General features: G+C 39.2%; 1 protein-coding gene across 1 annotated transcript in view; it reads right to left on the bottom strand.

Annotated features, from left to right (window-relative positions):
• Window positions 1–13300, bottom strand: part of opn8a (opsin 8, group member a) — a gene marked incomplete at its 5' end in the record, with an annotated part of 73269 nt that overhangs the window by 45530 nt on the left and 14439 nt on the right. The window lies entirely within an intron of this gene.

Genomic DNA, 13300 nt, shown 5'->3' with positions numbered 1-13300 from the left:
TCCTGGGGTGTCTTATCTCCAGTCCACTTTTTGTTAGAACTGCTAGGCCGATAGCTGGGAACGTTTGAGCATTGAACGGCCCCAAGTAGGATGTGCTTTAAATGTGCTCTACTTCGCCTATTTTAATAAATCTAAAACCCAAACTAAATAATGACTCAATATTATCCTATTTACCCTCTACATCTATCTATTCATAGCCATCATATTGAAATAGCAATGCAAGCAACATCTGTGGTGGTTTGTTAATGAGCTCATTATCTAATGCACTTAAGACTTCTATTTTATAATGCTGTGTTTTTTGGGACATTTTCACCTGGTCAATTATTGCAATGAAAACCACATGAACTGAGCTGAACACACTGTCATTCGTTCTAACTGCTTGCCTGCATTAATGCCCCATTTGGTATAAAGACAAATATTATTGAATTGAATTGAGTCAAACACTATCCCAACACATTTAGCACACATTTTCATCCAAAGCGACTTACCGAATTCACCGACTTATATTCAGTGTTTCTTGCCGGAATCTAAACCACAATCTCACCATCTGTGAGAGACAAGGCCTGCTTTGACAGTGGACAACTGGTGAAATACACTTAATGCACAAAACATTAGGAGCACCTTCCTAATATTGAGTTGCACCCCCTTTTGCCCTCAGAACAGACTCAATTAGTCAGGGCATGAACTCTACAAGGTGTCGAAAGCATTCCACAGGGATGCTCACTCATGTTGACTCCAATGCTTCCCACAGTTGTGTCAAGATGGCTGGATGTCCTTTGGGTGGTGGACCATTCTTGATACACACAAGAAACAGTTGAGCGTAAAAAAACCAGCAGCATTACAGTTCTTGACTCACTCAAACTTGTGCGCCTTGCACCTACTACCATACACCGTCCAAAGGCACTTCAATCCTTTGTCTTGCCCATTCACTCTCTGAATGGCACACATACACAATCCATATCTCAATTGTCTCAAGGCTTAAAAAATATTATTCAACCTGTCTCCTCCCCTTCATATACACTGATTGAAGTGACATCAATAAGGGATCATAGCTTTCACCTGGAATCACCTTGTCAGTCTGTGTCATTTTCCTAATGTTTTGTACACTCAGTGTATATTGTTGTTTTATTAGTGGCCAGGGCAGGGACATCATTATGCTATTTCACACAGGGTAAATCTGTTTCAGTGAAATTGGCTAGAGGTAGGGAATAGAGAGAGGATAGATTGAAGAAAGTGGTGAGGGATAAGGAGAGGATAGATAGAGATTATGGAGGATAGAGTATGGATAGTCTGAGAATAAATAGATGGAGGATAGAGGAAGGATAGATTGAGAATCTGTACGTATGTAAGTACATAGATGGAGGATAGAGAGAAAAATGAAGATGTAGAGGACAGATGGAAGATAGAGATGGAGATAAGGAGAGAAAATTGAGAAAGCAGATGATAGAGAGAGTGTTGGAGATAGAGAGAAGATATCTGGAAGATAGGATTGTGGATGAATATGTACTGTATGTGTATTGAGGCAGGATAGTTGAGAGACAGAAGCGTTGAGATGCGTGCTGCTCAAACTCTGCCCAGGCACAACAGCTTTGTTCATGTGTCTCAGTACTAGTGAACATCAAATATGGCTGTGGATAAATAATATACCAGAGCACTCACATAGGTAGGCTATAGGAGATACACAATATTCTATTTGAATAGAACTATAAGATATGACTATTCTTTCATTCTCCAGGTAGTTGTTATGTAATCAATTATAAAATGGCTTTGGAGAAATTACACATGGATACCATTCAACTACTCAGTATGAGACAAAAAACTACTCAGAACTACTCAGAATGCACCATAATGGACATCCAGTCCTTCAGAGAGTGGTTTAAAGTCATAGATTAAACTATGTGGGAGCTTGCGTGGGATGTTGCACATTATTTACTTTTATCCTCCTTTAGGCATAAATATTGAGATCAAGTTCTCACTCAATTTCAATTGTTAATAAATGGAAAAAAATCACATTTTACATGCTTCATTAGCAACTGGTATAGACTGTCAAAGTGGAATGAATTCTTTAACCTGTTTGGGCTGCAGGGGCAGTATTGAGTAGCCAGATAAAAGGTGCCCTTTTCAAACGGCCTCGTACTCAATTCTTGCTCGTACAATATGCATATTATTATTACTATTGGATAGAAAACACTCTCTAGTTTCTAAAACCGTTTGAATTATATCTGTGAATCAAACAGAACTCATTTGGCACAAACTTCCTGACCAGGAAGTGGAAAGTCTGAAATCGAGGCTCTGTTCTACTTCCTGCCTATAAATGGGCATGATACGTATTAGTATACGTGCACTTCATAGACCTTCCCCTGGATGACAAGAGGCGGTGAGAGAAGAAATTTAGTGTTTATCTTGGTCTGAAGTGGAATACAAGCTCTTTGTATGAAGTGTCCCCCATTTCTTGTTTTCTGGAGAGCGCGAAGAGGGACTTGGATTTGCCTTCTGTTTAGCTGCCGTTATAGGCGACTAATATCTCCGGCTTTGATTTTATTTGATAAATGTGACCATATCATCGTAAAGTATGTTTTTTCAATATAGTTTCATCAGATTATTGAAATTTTTTCGGGAGTTTTGCCGTGTTCCGTTCTCTTCCGTTTGTTGACATGGAGAGACTTGGCTAGTGTGCTTGCTAATTCAAGAGGGAAAATGGACGTTCTAAATCCAAACAACGATTGTTCCCGACAAAGGACCCCTTGTCCAACATTCTGATGGAAGATCAGCAAAAGTAAGAAACATTTTATGATGCTATTTCATATATCTGTCATACATGTGTACTAGTCGCCGACGCCCAGCTTTTGGGTACTCTAGCTATACCGAAGCTGTATGTCGTAATGAAGTTATTTTTTAGAATTCTAACACTGCGATTTCATTAAGAACTAATGGATCTATCATTTCCTATACAACATGTATTTTTTAGTTATGTTTATGAATAGCTATTTGGTCAGAATATGTGTGTCAGAAAAAGTGTCAGAAAAATATCGTTGCTGTTTAGACATTGTGGAAAAAGTAGCTACGATAGCAACATGTATAACCACTGATTTCAGCTCTAAATATGCACATTTTCGAACAAAACATAAGTGTATGTATAACCTGATGTTATAGGACTGTCATCTGATGAAGAATATCAAGGTTAGTCAAAAATTATATATCTTTTACTGGTTTGTTACGATCTCTAACCTTTTGCTACTGGGAAATGGCATGTGTTTCTGGCTATTGTGGTAAGCTAATATAACGCTATATTGTGTTTTCGCTGTAAAACACTTAATAAATTGGAAATATTGGCTGGAATCACAAGATGCCTGTCTTTCATTTGCTGTACACTATGTATTTTTCAGAAATGTTTTATGATGAGTAATTAGGTATTTGACGTTGGTGTCTGTAATTATTATGGCTGCTTTCGGTGCAATTTCTGATTGTAGCTGCAATGTAAACTATGATTTATACCTGAAATATGCACATTTTTCGAACAAAACATAGATTTATTGGATAACATGTTATAAGACTGTCATCTGATGAAGTTGTTTCTTGGTTAGTTTGGTTGGTTCTTGGTTAGTTAGGTTGGCTTTGTGCATGCTACCTGTGCTGTGAAAAATGTCTGTCCTTTTTTTGTATTTGGTGGTGAGCTAACATAAATATACGTGCTGTTTTCGCTGTAAAACATTTAAAAAATCGGACATGTTGGCTGGATTCACAAGATGTGTACCTTTCATTTGCTGCATTGGACTTGTTAATGTGTGAAAGTTAAATATTTAAAAAATATATATTTTGAATTTCGCGCCCTGCACTTGAGCTGGCTGTTGTCATAAGTGTACCGACGTCGGGCTTGCAGCCAGAAGAAGTTAATTTTTTTACTAATGAATGAACAATGAAAGCTGAAATATCTTGAGTCTATAAGTTTTGTGGAAGGACCACCAGAGGGCAGGCTTCGGACTGCGTGGTGCCGCTGCAACTTTCCAACGGCTCATGGATGACATTCTATGGCCCCATCAATAGTATGCAGCGACGATGTGGTCGATGTGGTCATCTACAGCGAGGACTGGGATAGTCACCTCCTGCGATTACGAGTGGTGCTCGTGAGTTTGGAAGCTACACGATTGACGGCCAATCCAAATAAATGCTGCCTGGGCCAGTCCGAAGCGGAATACCTGGGGTACACCGTGGGGAATGGGAAAATACGCCCACAGGCAGAGAAGACCAGGGCAATTCAGGACTGGCCTCGACCCCGGACCAAGCGGGACGTTCGGACCTTCTTAGGGATAACGGGATATTATAGCCGTTTTATCCCGGGATATGCAACCATTGCCAACCCCCTCACAAACCTCATCAAGAAAAACTTGCCAAACCAGGTAGAGTGGAAAGACGAGACGGAAGAGGCCTTTCATTTGCTAAAAGATGTCCTGTGTTCTGATCCCGTCCTACAGGCTCCGGACTTCTCACAAGAGTTCATTGTGCAGGTCGACGCCTCGGATACGGGGCTCGGGGCCGTACTAGCTCAGGGTAAAGGCGAAGCAGAGACTCTGATTCTCTTCATAAGTAGGAAGCTCAGCGATCGGGAACAGAGGTACCGTAGAGAAAGAGGCCTTAGCCATTAAGTGGGACCTCGATTATCTCTGGTACTACCTACTGGGTCGGAGATTTGCATTAGTTACTGACCATGCGCCCCTCACGTGGATGGCTGGTAAGAGAAACAATAACAACAGAATAGCCAGATGGTTTTTGTCTTTACAACCGTTCTCTTTCCATGTCATCCACAGGGCCGGATCGAGGAACGGGAATGTCCCGACGCGACCAAGACGGTGCGTCTGGCGCCCGACCCTCCGGTTCGGTCCTGAGGGGGAAGGTATGTGGAAGGACCACCAGAGGGCAGGCTGGGCTCACGGATAGTAACCTAACATGGCAAGGGAGACAAGGTAACCAGAGGCAATTAAGCACAGCTGACGGTACTAATGACCTATTCTCCTTCCCTTATAAGAGAGAGTATGGAAACAGCAGGAGGGAGGAAAAACTATCTCTGGAAGATGGCCACCGAGACCGAGGAGCTATCCATGAAGAACCACTAAGACGGTGACAATCCCGTGACTTTGTTGTAGTTTAAAGACAATCGTATTGTGTTCCTGTTTGATCTGGAGAAGAAGATGTATGTTTTTTTTCTTGGGAGATTTTCATTGATTATGTTGGAGTGTTGGTGTTGACCAAATACCCTCAATAGAGAACTGTGTTCAATCAAGAAAACCTACTCCTGACTCGTTTGTTCCACCTTTCCGCTTCAGAGTGACGCCCAATTACTTGGTCCGCTCACAATATTCAACACCTTTGTTAAAACTTCTTATGGCTGCAGGGGCAGTATTGAGTAGCTTGGATGAAAGGTGCGAATTTCAAACGGCCTGCTCCTTAGTCATAGTTCCTAATATTTACATATTATTATTAATATTGGATAGAAAACACTCCAAAGTTTCTAAAACTGTTTGAATTATTTCTCTGAGATTAATAGAACTCATATTGGCAGGCAAAATCCTGAGTTGAAATCAAACCGGAAGTCAGAAATCTGAGATTGTCTGTATTCAACAGAGTCCCAAAAGAATTCCAAATGACGTATGGCAGGGGTTGCACTGCCTAGGGGTTCCACTAGATGTCAGCAATAAATAGAAATTCCAGTGAGACTTCTATGGTGTTCTGGGAGAGAATGAGAGCAGAATCAGTCAGGTGTCCATCAAGCGGCCACTCGCGTAACATCCCTCTTCCGCATGCAAGCCACTGCCGTTCCATGGCTCACGCAGACAGAAGGAATATTCCGGTTGGAACTTATTGAAGCTATATGTTAAAAACATCCTAATGATTGATTCAGTACTTAGTTTGAAATGTTTCTTCGACCGGTAATATCACATTTTGAAGTTTTTGTCCGATATGAAGCTGACCAGAATTAGCGTTTGGATATGTTTACCAAACGCGCCAACAATTGGACATAAATAACGGATTTTTTCGAACAAAACAAACATTTATTGTGGACCTTGAGTTTCTGCTAAGCCTTCTGATCGAAACCAACAAAGGTAATGAAATATTTATAATATATTTTGTTGTTTATAGTGACGCTATCTTTGCAGCTGTGATATGCTAATTTGAGCGCCGTCTCAGATTATAGCGTGCAGTTATTTTTCCTTAAAGTTTTTTTTAAATCTGACATTGCGGTTGCATTAAGGAGAGGTATATCTATAACTCAATGTGTATAACTTGTATTATCATCTATATTTATGATGAGTATTCATGTTGAAACGAGAGGCTATGCAAAGTCACTTGATGTTTTTGCATTTAGTGATTCTTGTAGCCTCAATGTAAACTCAGATTTTTTTATATAAATATGAATTGAATCAAACAAAACACGCATGCATTGTGTAACATGATGTCCTATGAGTGTCATCTGATGAAAATAATCGAAGTTTAGTGAATCATTTTATCTCTATTCTGGTTTTTGTGATGCTATCATTAGCTGGGAAAAATGATATGATTATTTTTAGTTTTGTGGTGACCTAACATAATCGTTTGTAGTGCTTTCGCTGAAAAGCCTATTTGAAATCGGACAGTTTGGTGGGATTAACAACAAGATTACCTTTAAAATGATATAAGACACATGTATGTTTGAGGAATTTTAATTATGAGATTTATGGTTTTTGAATTTGGCGCCCTGCACTTGGACTGGCTGTTGTCATATTGATCCCAACTTAGGGCTTGCAGCCATAAGAAGTTTTAAGGCAAGCCTAAATAAGTTAATGAGTAAAATTGTGTTTAAAACTTCTTATGGCTGCAAGGGGCAGTATTGAGTAGCCAGTTAAATCGTGCCCATTTCAAACGGCCTCGTACTCAATTCTTGCTCGTACAATATGCATATTATTATTACTATTGGATAGAAAACACTCTCTAGTTTCTAAAACCGTTTGAATTATTTCTCTGAGTGAAACAGAACTCCTTCTGGAGCACATTTCCTGACCAGGAAGTGGAATGTCAGAAATCGATGCTCTGTTCAACTTCATGCCTATACATGGGCAATGAACGTAAGAGTCTACGTACACTTCATATACCTTCCCCTGGTTGTCAAGAGGCGGTGAGAGAAGAAATTTTGTGTCTATCTTGGTCTGAGGTGGAATTAAAGCTCTTTGTATGACGTGACCGTCGATTTCCTGTTTCTGGAGCGCGCAAAAGAGGACATGGATTTGCCTTCTGTTTAGCTGTCGTTATGGACGACTAACATCTCCGGTTTAGATTTTATTTGATACATGTGACCATATCATCGTAAAGTATGTTTTTCAATATAGTTTAATCAGATTATTGAAATTTATTCGGGAGTTTTGCCGTGTTCCGTTCTCTGACTTTGTTGACGTTGGAGAGATCCGTGCCACTTGGCAAGTGCCCATGCTAAATCAAGAGGGAAATTTGCCGTTCCAGATCCGAACAACGACTGTTGTGGACAAAGGACACCTTGTCCAACATTCTGACGAAAGATCACCAAAAGTAAGAAACATTTTATGATGCTATTTCTAATATCTGTCGCGCATGTGAACTGGTCGTCGGCGCCCAAGTGTTTCTGGCTATTGTGGCTACGCTAATATAACGCTATTTTGTGTTTTCGCTGTAAAACACTTGATAAAACGGAAATATTGTCTGGAATCACAAGATGCCTGTCTTTCAATTGCTGTACACTATGTATTTTTCACAAATGTTTTATGATGAGTATTTAGTTATTTGGCATTGGTGTCTGTAATTTTTCTGTCTGCTTCCGGTGCAATTTCTGACTGTAGCTGCAATGTAAACTATGATTTATACCTGAAATATGCACATTTTTCGAAAAAAACATATGCTATACAATAAATATGTTATCAGACTGTCATCTGATGAGGTTGTTTCTTGGTTAGTGGCTATTTATATCTTTATTTGGCCGAATTTGTGATAGCTACTGATGGAGTCAAAAACTGATGGAGTAATAAAAGTGGAGTCTTTTGCTAACGTGGTTAGCTAATAGATTTACATATTTTGTCTTCCCTGTAAAACATTTAAAAAATCGGACATGTTGGCTGGATTCACGAGATGTGTACCTTTCATATGCTGTATTGGACTTGTTAATGTGTGAAAGTTAAATATTAAAAAAAATATATATTTTGAATTTCGCGCCCTGCACTTGAAGTGGCTGTTGTCATAAATGTACCGACGTCGGGCTTGCACGCCAAACAGGTTAACAAGTCACATAATAAGTTGCATAGGTAAAAAAATAAAAAATCTGACATTGAATATCCCTCTGAGCATTTTGAAGTTATTCATTAATCTTTGGATGGTGTATCAATACACCCAGTCACTACAGAGATACAGGCATCCTTCCTAACTCTGCTGGAGAGGAAGGAAACCACAGGATTTCACCCTGATTCCAAAGGTGACAATAAAACAGTTACAGAGTTTAACTTCTTATGGCTGCAAGGCAAAGTGTTGAGTAGCCAGTGAAATCGTGCCCATTTCAAACGGCCTCCTACTCAAATCTTGCTCGTACAATATGAATATTATTATTCTTTTTGGATAGAAAACACTTTGTAGTTTCTAAAAGAGTTGAAATTATTTATCTGAGTGAAACAGAAGTCCTTCTGCAGCACTTTTCCTGACCAGGAAGTAAAATGTCAGAAAACATGTAATAAATCGGAAATATTATTTGGAATCACAATATGCCTGTCTTTCAATTGCTGCAGACTATGTATTTTTCAGAAATGTTTTATGATGAGTAATTAGCTATTTGACGTTGGTGTCTGTAAATATTATGGCTGCTTTTGGTGCAATTTCGGCTTGTAGCTGAAATGTAAACTATGGTTTATACATGAAATATGCAAATTTTTCGAACAAAACATATGCTATACAATAAATATGTTATCAGACTGTCATCTGATGAATTTGTTTCTTGGTTAGTGGCTATTTATATCTTTATTTGGTCGAATTTGTGATAGCACCTGATGGAGTAAGAAACTGATGGAGTTAGAAAAAGTTGTGTCTTTTGCTAACGTGGTTAGCTAATAGATTTACATATTTTGTCTTCCCTGTAAAACATTTTAAAAATCTGACATGTTGGCTTGATTCACAAGATGTGCACCTTTCATCTGGTGTCTTGGACTTGTTAATGTGTGAAAGTTAAATATAAAAAAAAAAATAGATTTTGAATTTCGTGCATTTTGAGCTGGATGTTGTCATAAGTGTACCGGTGTCGGGCTGCCCCCGTAAAAGGTTAACTTCTCATGGCTGCAGCCCGGCGTCAGTACACTTATGACAACAGCCAGCTCAAGTGCAGGGCGCGAAATTCAAAATATATATTTTTTTAAATATTTAACTTTCACACATTAACAAGTCCAATACAGCATATGAAAGGTACACATCTTGTGAATCCAGCCAACATGTCCGATTTTTAAAATGTTTTACAGCGAAAACACCACGTATATTTATGTTAGCTCACCACCAAATACAAAAAAGGACAGACATTTTTCACAGCACAGGTAGCATGCACAAAGCCAACCTAACTAACCAAGAACCAACCAAACTAACCAACAAACAACTTCATCAGATGACAGTCTTATAACATGTTATTCAATAAATCTATGTTTTGTTCGAAAAATGTGCATATTTCAGGTATAAATCATAGTTTACATTGCAGCTACAATCAGAAATTGCACCGAAAGCAGCCAGAATAATTACAGACACCAACGTCAAATACCTAATTACTCATCATAAAACATTTCTGAAAAATACATAGTGTACAGCAAATGAAAGACAGGCATCTTGTGATTCCAGCCAATATTTCCGATTTATTAAGTGTTTTACAGCGAAAACACAATATAGCGTTATATTAGCTTACCACAATAGCCAGAAAAACAAGCCCTTCCCCAGCAGTAAAAGTTAGCGATCGTGACAAACCAGTAAAAGATATATAATTTTTGACTAACCTTGATATTCTTCATCAGATGACAGTCCTATAACATCAGGTTATACATACACTTATGTTTTGTTCGAAAATGTGCATATTTAGAGCTGAAATCAGTGGTTACACATTGTGTTAACGTAGCTACTATTTCCCACAACGTCCGGATATTTTTCTGACACTTTTTCTGACAAACATATTCTGACCAAATAGCTATTCATAAACATAACTAAAAAATACATGTTGTATACGAAATGATAGATCCATTAGTTCTTAATGAAATCGCAGTGTTAGAATTCTAAAAAATAACTTCATTACGACATCCAGCTTCGGTATAGCTAGAGTACCCAAACGTTGGGCGCCGACGACTAATTCACATGTACGACAGATATATGAAATAGCATCATGAAATGTTTCTTACTTTTGCTGATCTTTCATCAGAATGTTGGACAAGGGGTCCTTTGTCGGGAACAATCGTTGTTTGGATTTAGAACGGCCACTTTCCCTCTCGATTTAGCAAGCACACTAGCCAAGTGGCACGAATCTCTCCATCGTCAACAAAGTCAGAGAACGGAACACGGCAAAACTCCCGAAAAAATGTCAATAATCTGATTAAACTATATTGAAAAAACATACTTTACGATGATATGGTCACATGTATCAAATAAAATCAAAGCCGGAGATAGTAGTCGCCTATAACGGCAGCTAAACAGAAGGCAAATCCAGGTACCTCCTCGCGCTCTCCAGAAAACCGGAAATGAGGGACACGTCATACAAAGAGCTTGTAAACACTAAATTTCTTCTCTCACCGCCTCTTGACATCCAGGGGAAGGTGTATGATGTGCATGTATACTCATACGTATCATGCCCATTTATAGGCAGGAAGTAGAACAGAGCCTCGATTTCAGACTTTCCACTTCCTGGTCAGGAAGTTTGTGCCAAATGAGTTCTGTTTGACTCACAGATATAATTCAAACGGTTTAAGAAACTAGAGAGTGTTTTCTATCCAATAGTAATAATAATATGCATATTGTACGAGCACGAATTGAGTACGATGCCGTTTGAAATGGGCACCTTTTATCTGGCTACTCAATAATGCCCCTGCAGCCCAAACAGGTTAATGCCTGTGATAGGAGAAAACTGAGGATGGATCAACAGCATTGTAGTTACTACACATTACTAACCTAATTTACAAGGTGAAAAGAAGGAAGCCTGTACAGAACACATAAATTACAAAACATGCATCCTGTTTGCAACAGGGCACTAAAGTAATACTGCAAAAAAAACTTGGCAAAGCAATTAACGTTTTGTCCTGAATACAAAGTATTATGCAAATCCACTACAACACATTACTGAGTATCACTCTTCATATTTTCAAGCATAGTTGTAGCTGCATCATGTTATGGGCATGCTTGTAATCATAAAGGACTGGGGAGTTTCAGGATAAAAAGAAACGGAATAGAGCTAAGCACAGGCAAAATCCTAGAGAAAAACTTGGATCAGTCTGATTTCCACCAGACACTGGGAGATTAATTTACCTTTCAGCAGGACAATAACCTAAAAACACAAGGCCAAATCTACACTGGAGTTGCTTACCAAGAAGACAGTGAATGTTCCTGAATGGCCGATTTACAGTTTTTACTTAAATCTTCTTGAAAATCTATGGCAAGACCTAACAATGGTTGTCTAGGAATGACCAACAACCAATTTGACAGAGCTCGAAGAATTTAGAAAATAATGAGCAAATGTTGCACAATCCAGGTATGGAAATCTCTTAGATCCTTACCCAGAAAGACTCACAGCTGTTATCGCTGCCAAAGGTGCTTCCACAAAGTATTGACTCAGGGGTATGAATACTTACGTAAAAGCAATATTTCAGAATTACATTTTTAATAAACATGTTTTAACTTTGTCATTATCGGGTATTGTGTGTAGATGGGTGAAAAAATGTATTTAATCAATTTTGAATTCAGGCTGTAAAACAAAATGTGGAATATGTCAAGGGGTGTGACTACTTTCTGAAGGCACTGTACTGTACATATAGGTAGAGTTAATGCTAAAATAGCCAATACAGATAGTCAAATAATTAAGCAATAGCTATCTGGACTAACTAGCAGTCTTATGGCTTGGGGGTAGAAGCTGTTCAGGGTCTTGTTGGTTCCAGACTTGGTTCATCGGTACTGCTTGCCGAGCGGAAGCAGAGAGAACAGTCTATAAAAGAAGCCCGAAAAATGTAATAAATTTTAACATGGACAGCAGAGAAATATTGTGGCGAAATCCTGCACTTAAGTGCGCTGCCACTTTAAGAGCGCATGAGCAGTAGGAAGGAGGAGATAAAAGAGCTCGTTAAGCTCTATTGGGGAGGAGCTATTGATTGGCGCGACAGTTTTGGTTGTGTGTGTTATGCTGCAGAGTTTGTTTGTTTATCTTCAGCGTATGTGGTTGTACAGTGTTTGGAACAATCCTCGGTGTGATCGCTCGACGACGTGGTTGTTCTCATGTGGGACCGCGACGGTTATGGATCAAAGGGATTAGTAGCAACATTGTTGCGAAGCATTCAACTACAACCCAACACTCCATCGGACAGTCAGATCGTACACCTGCAACCTCAAGACCACAGCTAAGACCTCTCTTGTTCCCTTTCTCTCTTTCTCTTCCCGCTATGGTGCAGTGCTTTACACTGCAACCGACTCTATTTTCATAAATGCATTGAAGTTTCATTGGAGCTGGACTAGTGTGTATATGAACACCACACATTCATACCCTCTGCACTCCTTCCCTGGAAGAGAATACAAACTCTTGCAAATCCTCTGTGTGATGACTGGTTTCATTCATTATTGTATGAAGTTGCTGTTTATTTGCTCTGCCATTATTGTTATATGAGGTATGCTTGGTGGGGTTACCAAGAATTGTGGAAGGACTGTGATGTGATGTGGGATCTATAGAGTGTGTATTCTTTTTTCTATCCGCTGGCTATCTGGTCAACAGGCTACACTCTAGGCAGTCACTTCTGTTTTTGTTCCTCCTCAAGATAGATTAGGACTTGCTGATGGTTAGATTCCATTTGTGTTTTGAACTGGTGCAGTTGTCCCTGAATATCCTGTTTCAGAGAATCGTGTGAATATTTTTGTCTCTGAACAATTTGTTGTTGGTTTTCCTCCATTTGACAGGGAAGGTAATCCAACCTCAGCTGCACATCTGTCTGATGAGCCTCCACACATTCACTGAGTTTGCGAATGGCATTCTCCTGCATTGTCAAACTATGATTGGTGTGTGTCCATTGATGTTCCAGTCGTCCAGTGATCACAGAGA

The sequence above is a fragment of the Salvelinus fontinalis genome, chromosome 27 (genome assembly GCF_029448725.1).
Source record: "Salvelinus fontinalis isolate EN_2023a chromosome 27, ASM2944872v1, whole genome shotgun sequence".
NCBI classification, from domain to species: Eukaryota; Metazoa; Chordata; class Actinopteri; order Salmoniformes; family Salmonidae; genus Salvelinus; species Salvelinus fontinalis.
The sequence above is the reverse complement of the archived record's forward strand: the minus strand, read 5'-3'. Positions and strand labels throughout refer to the sequence as shown.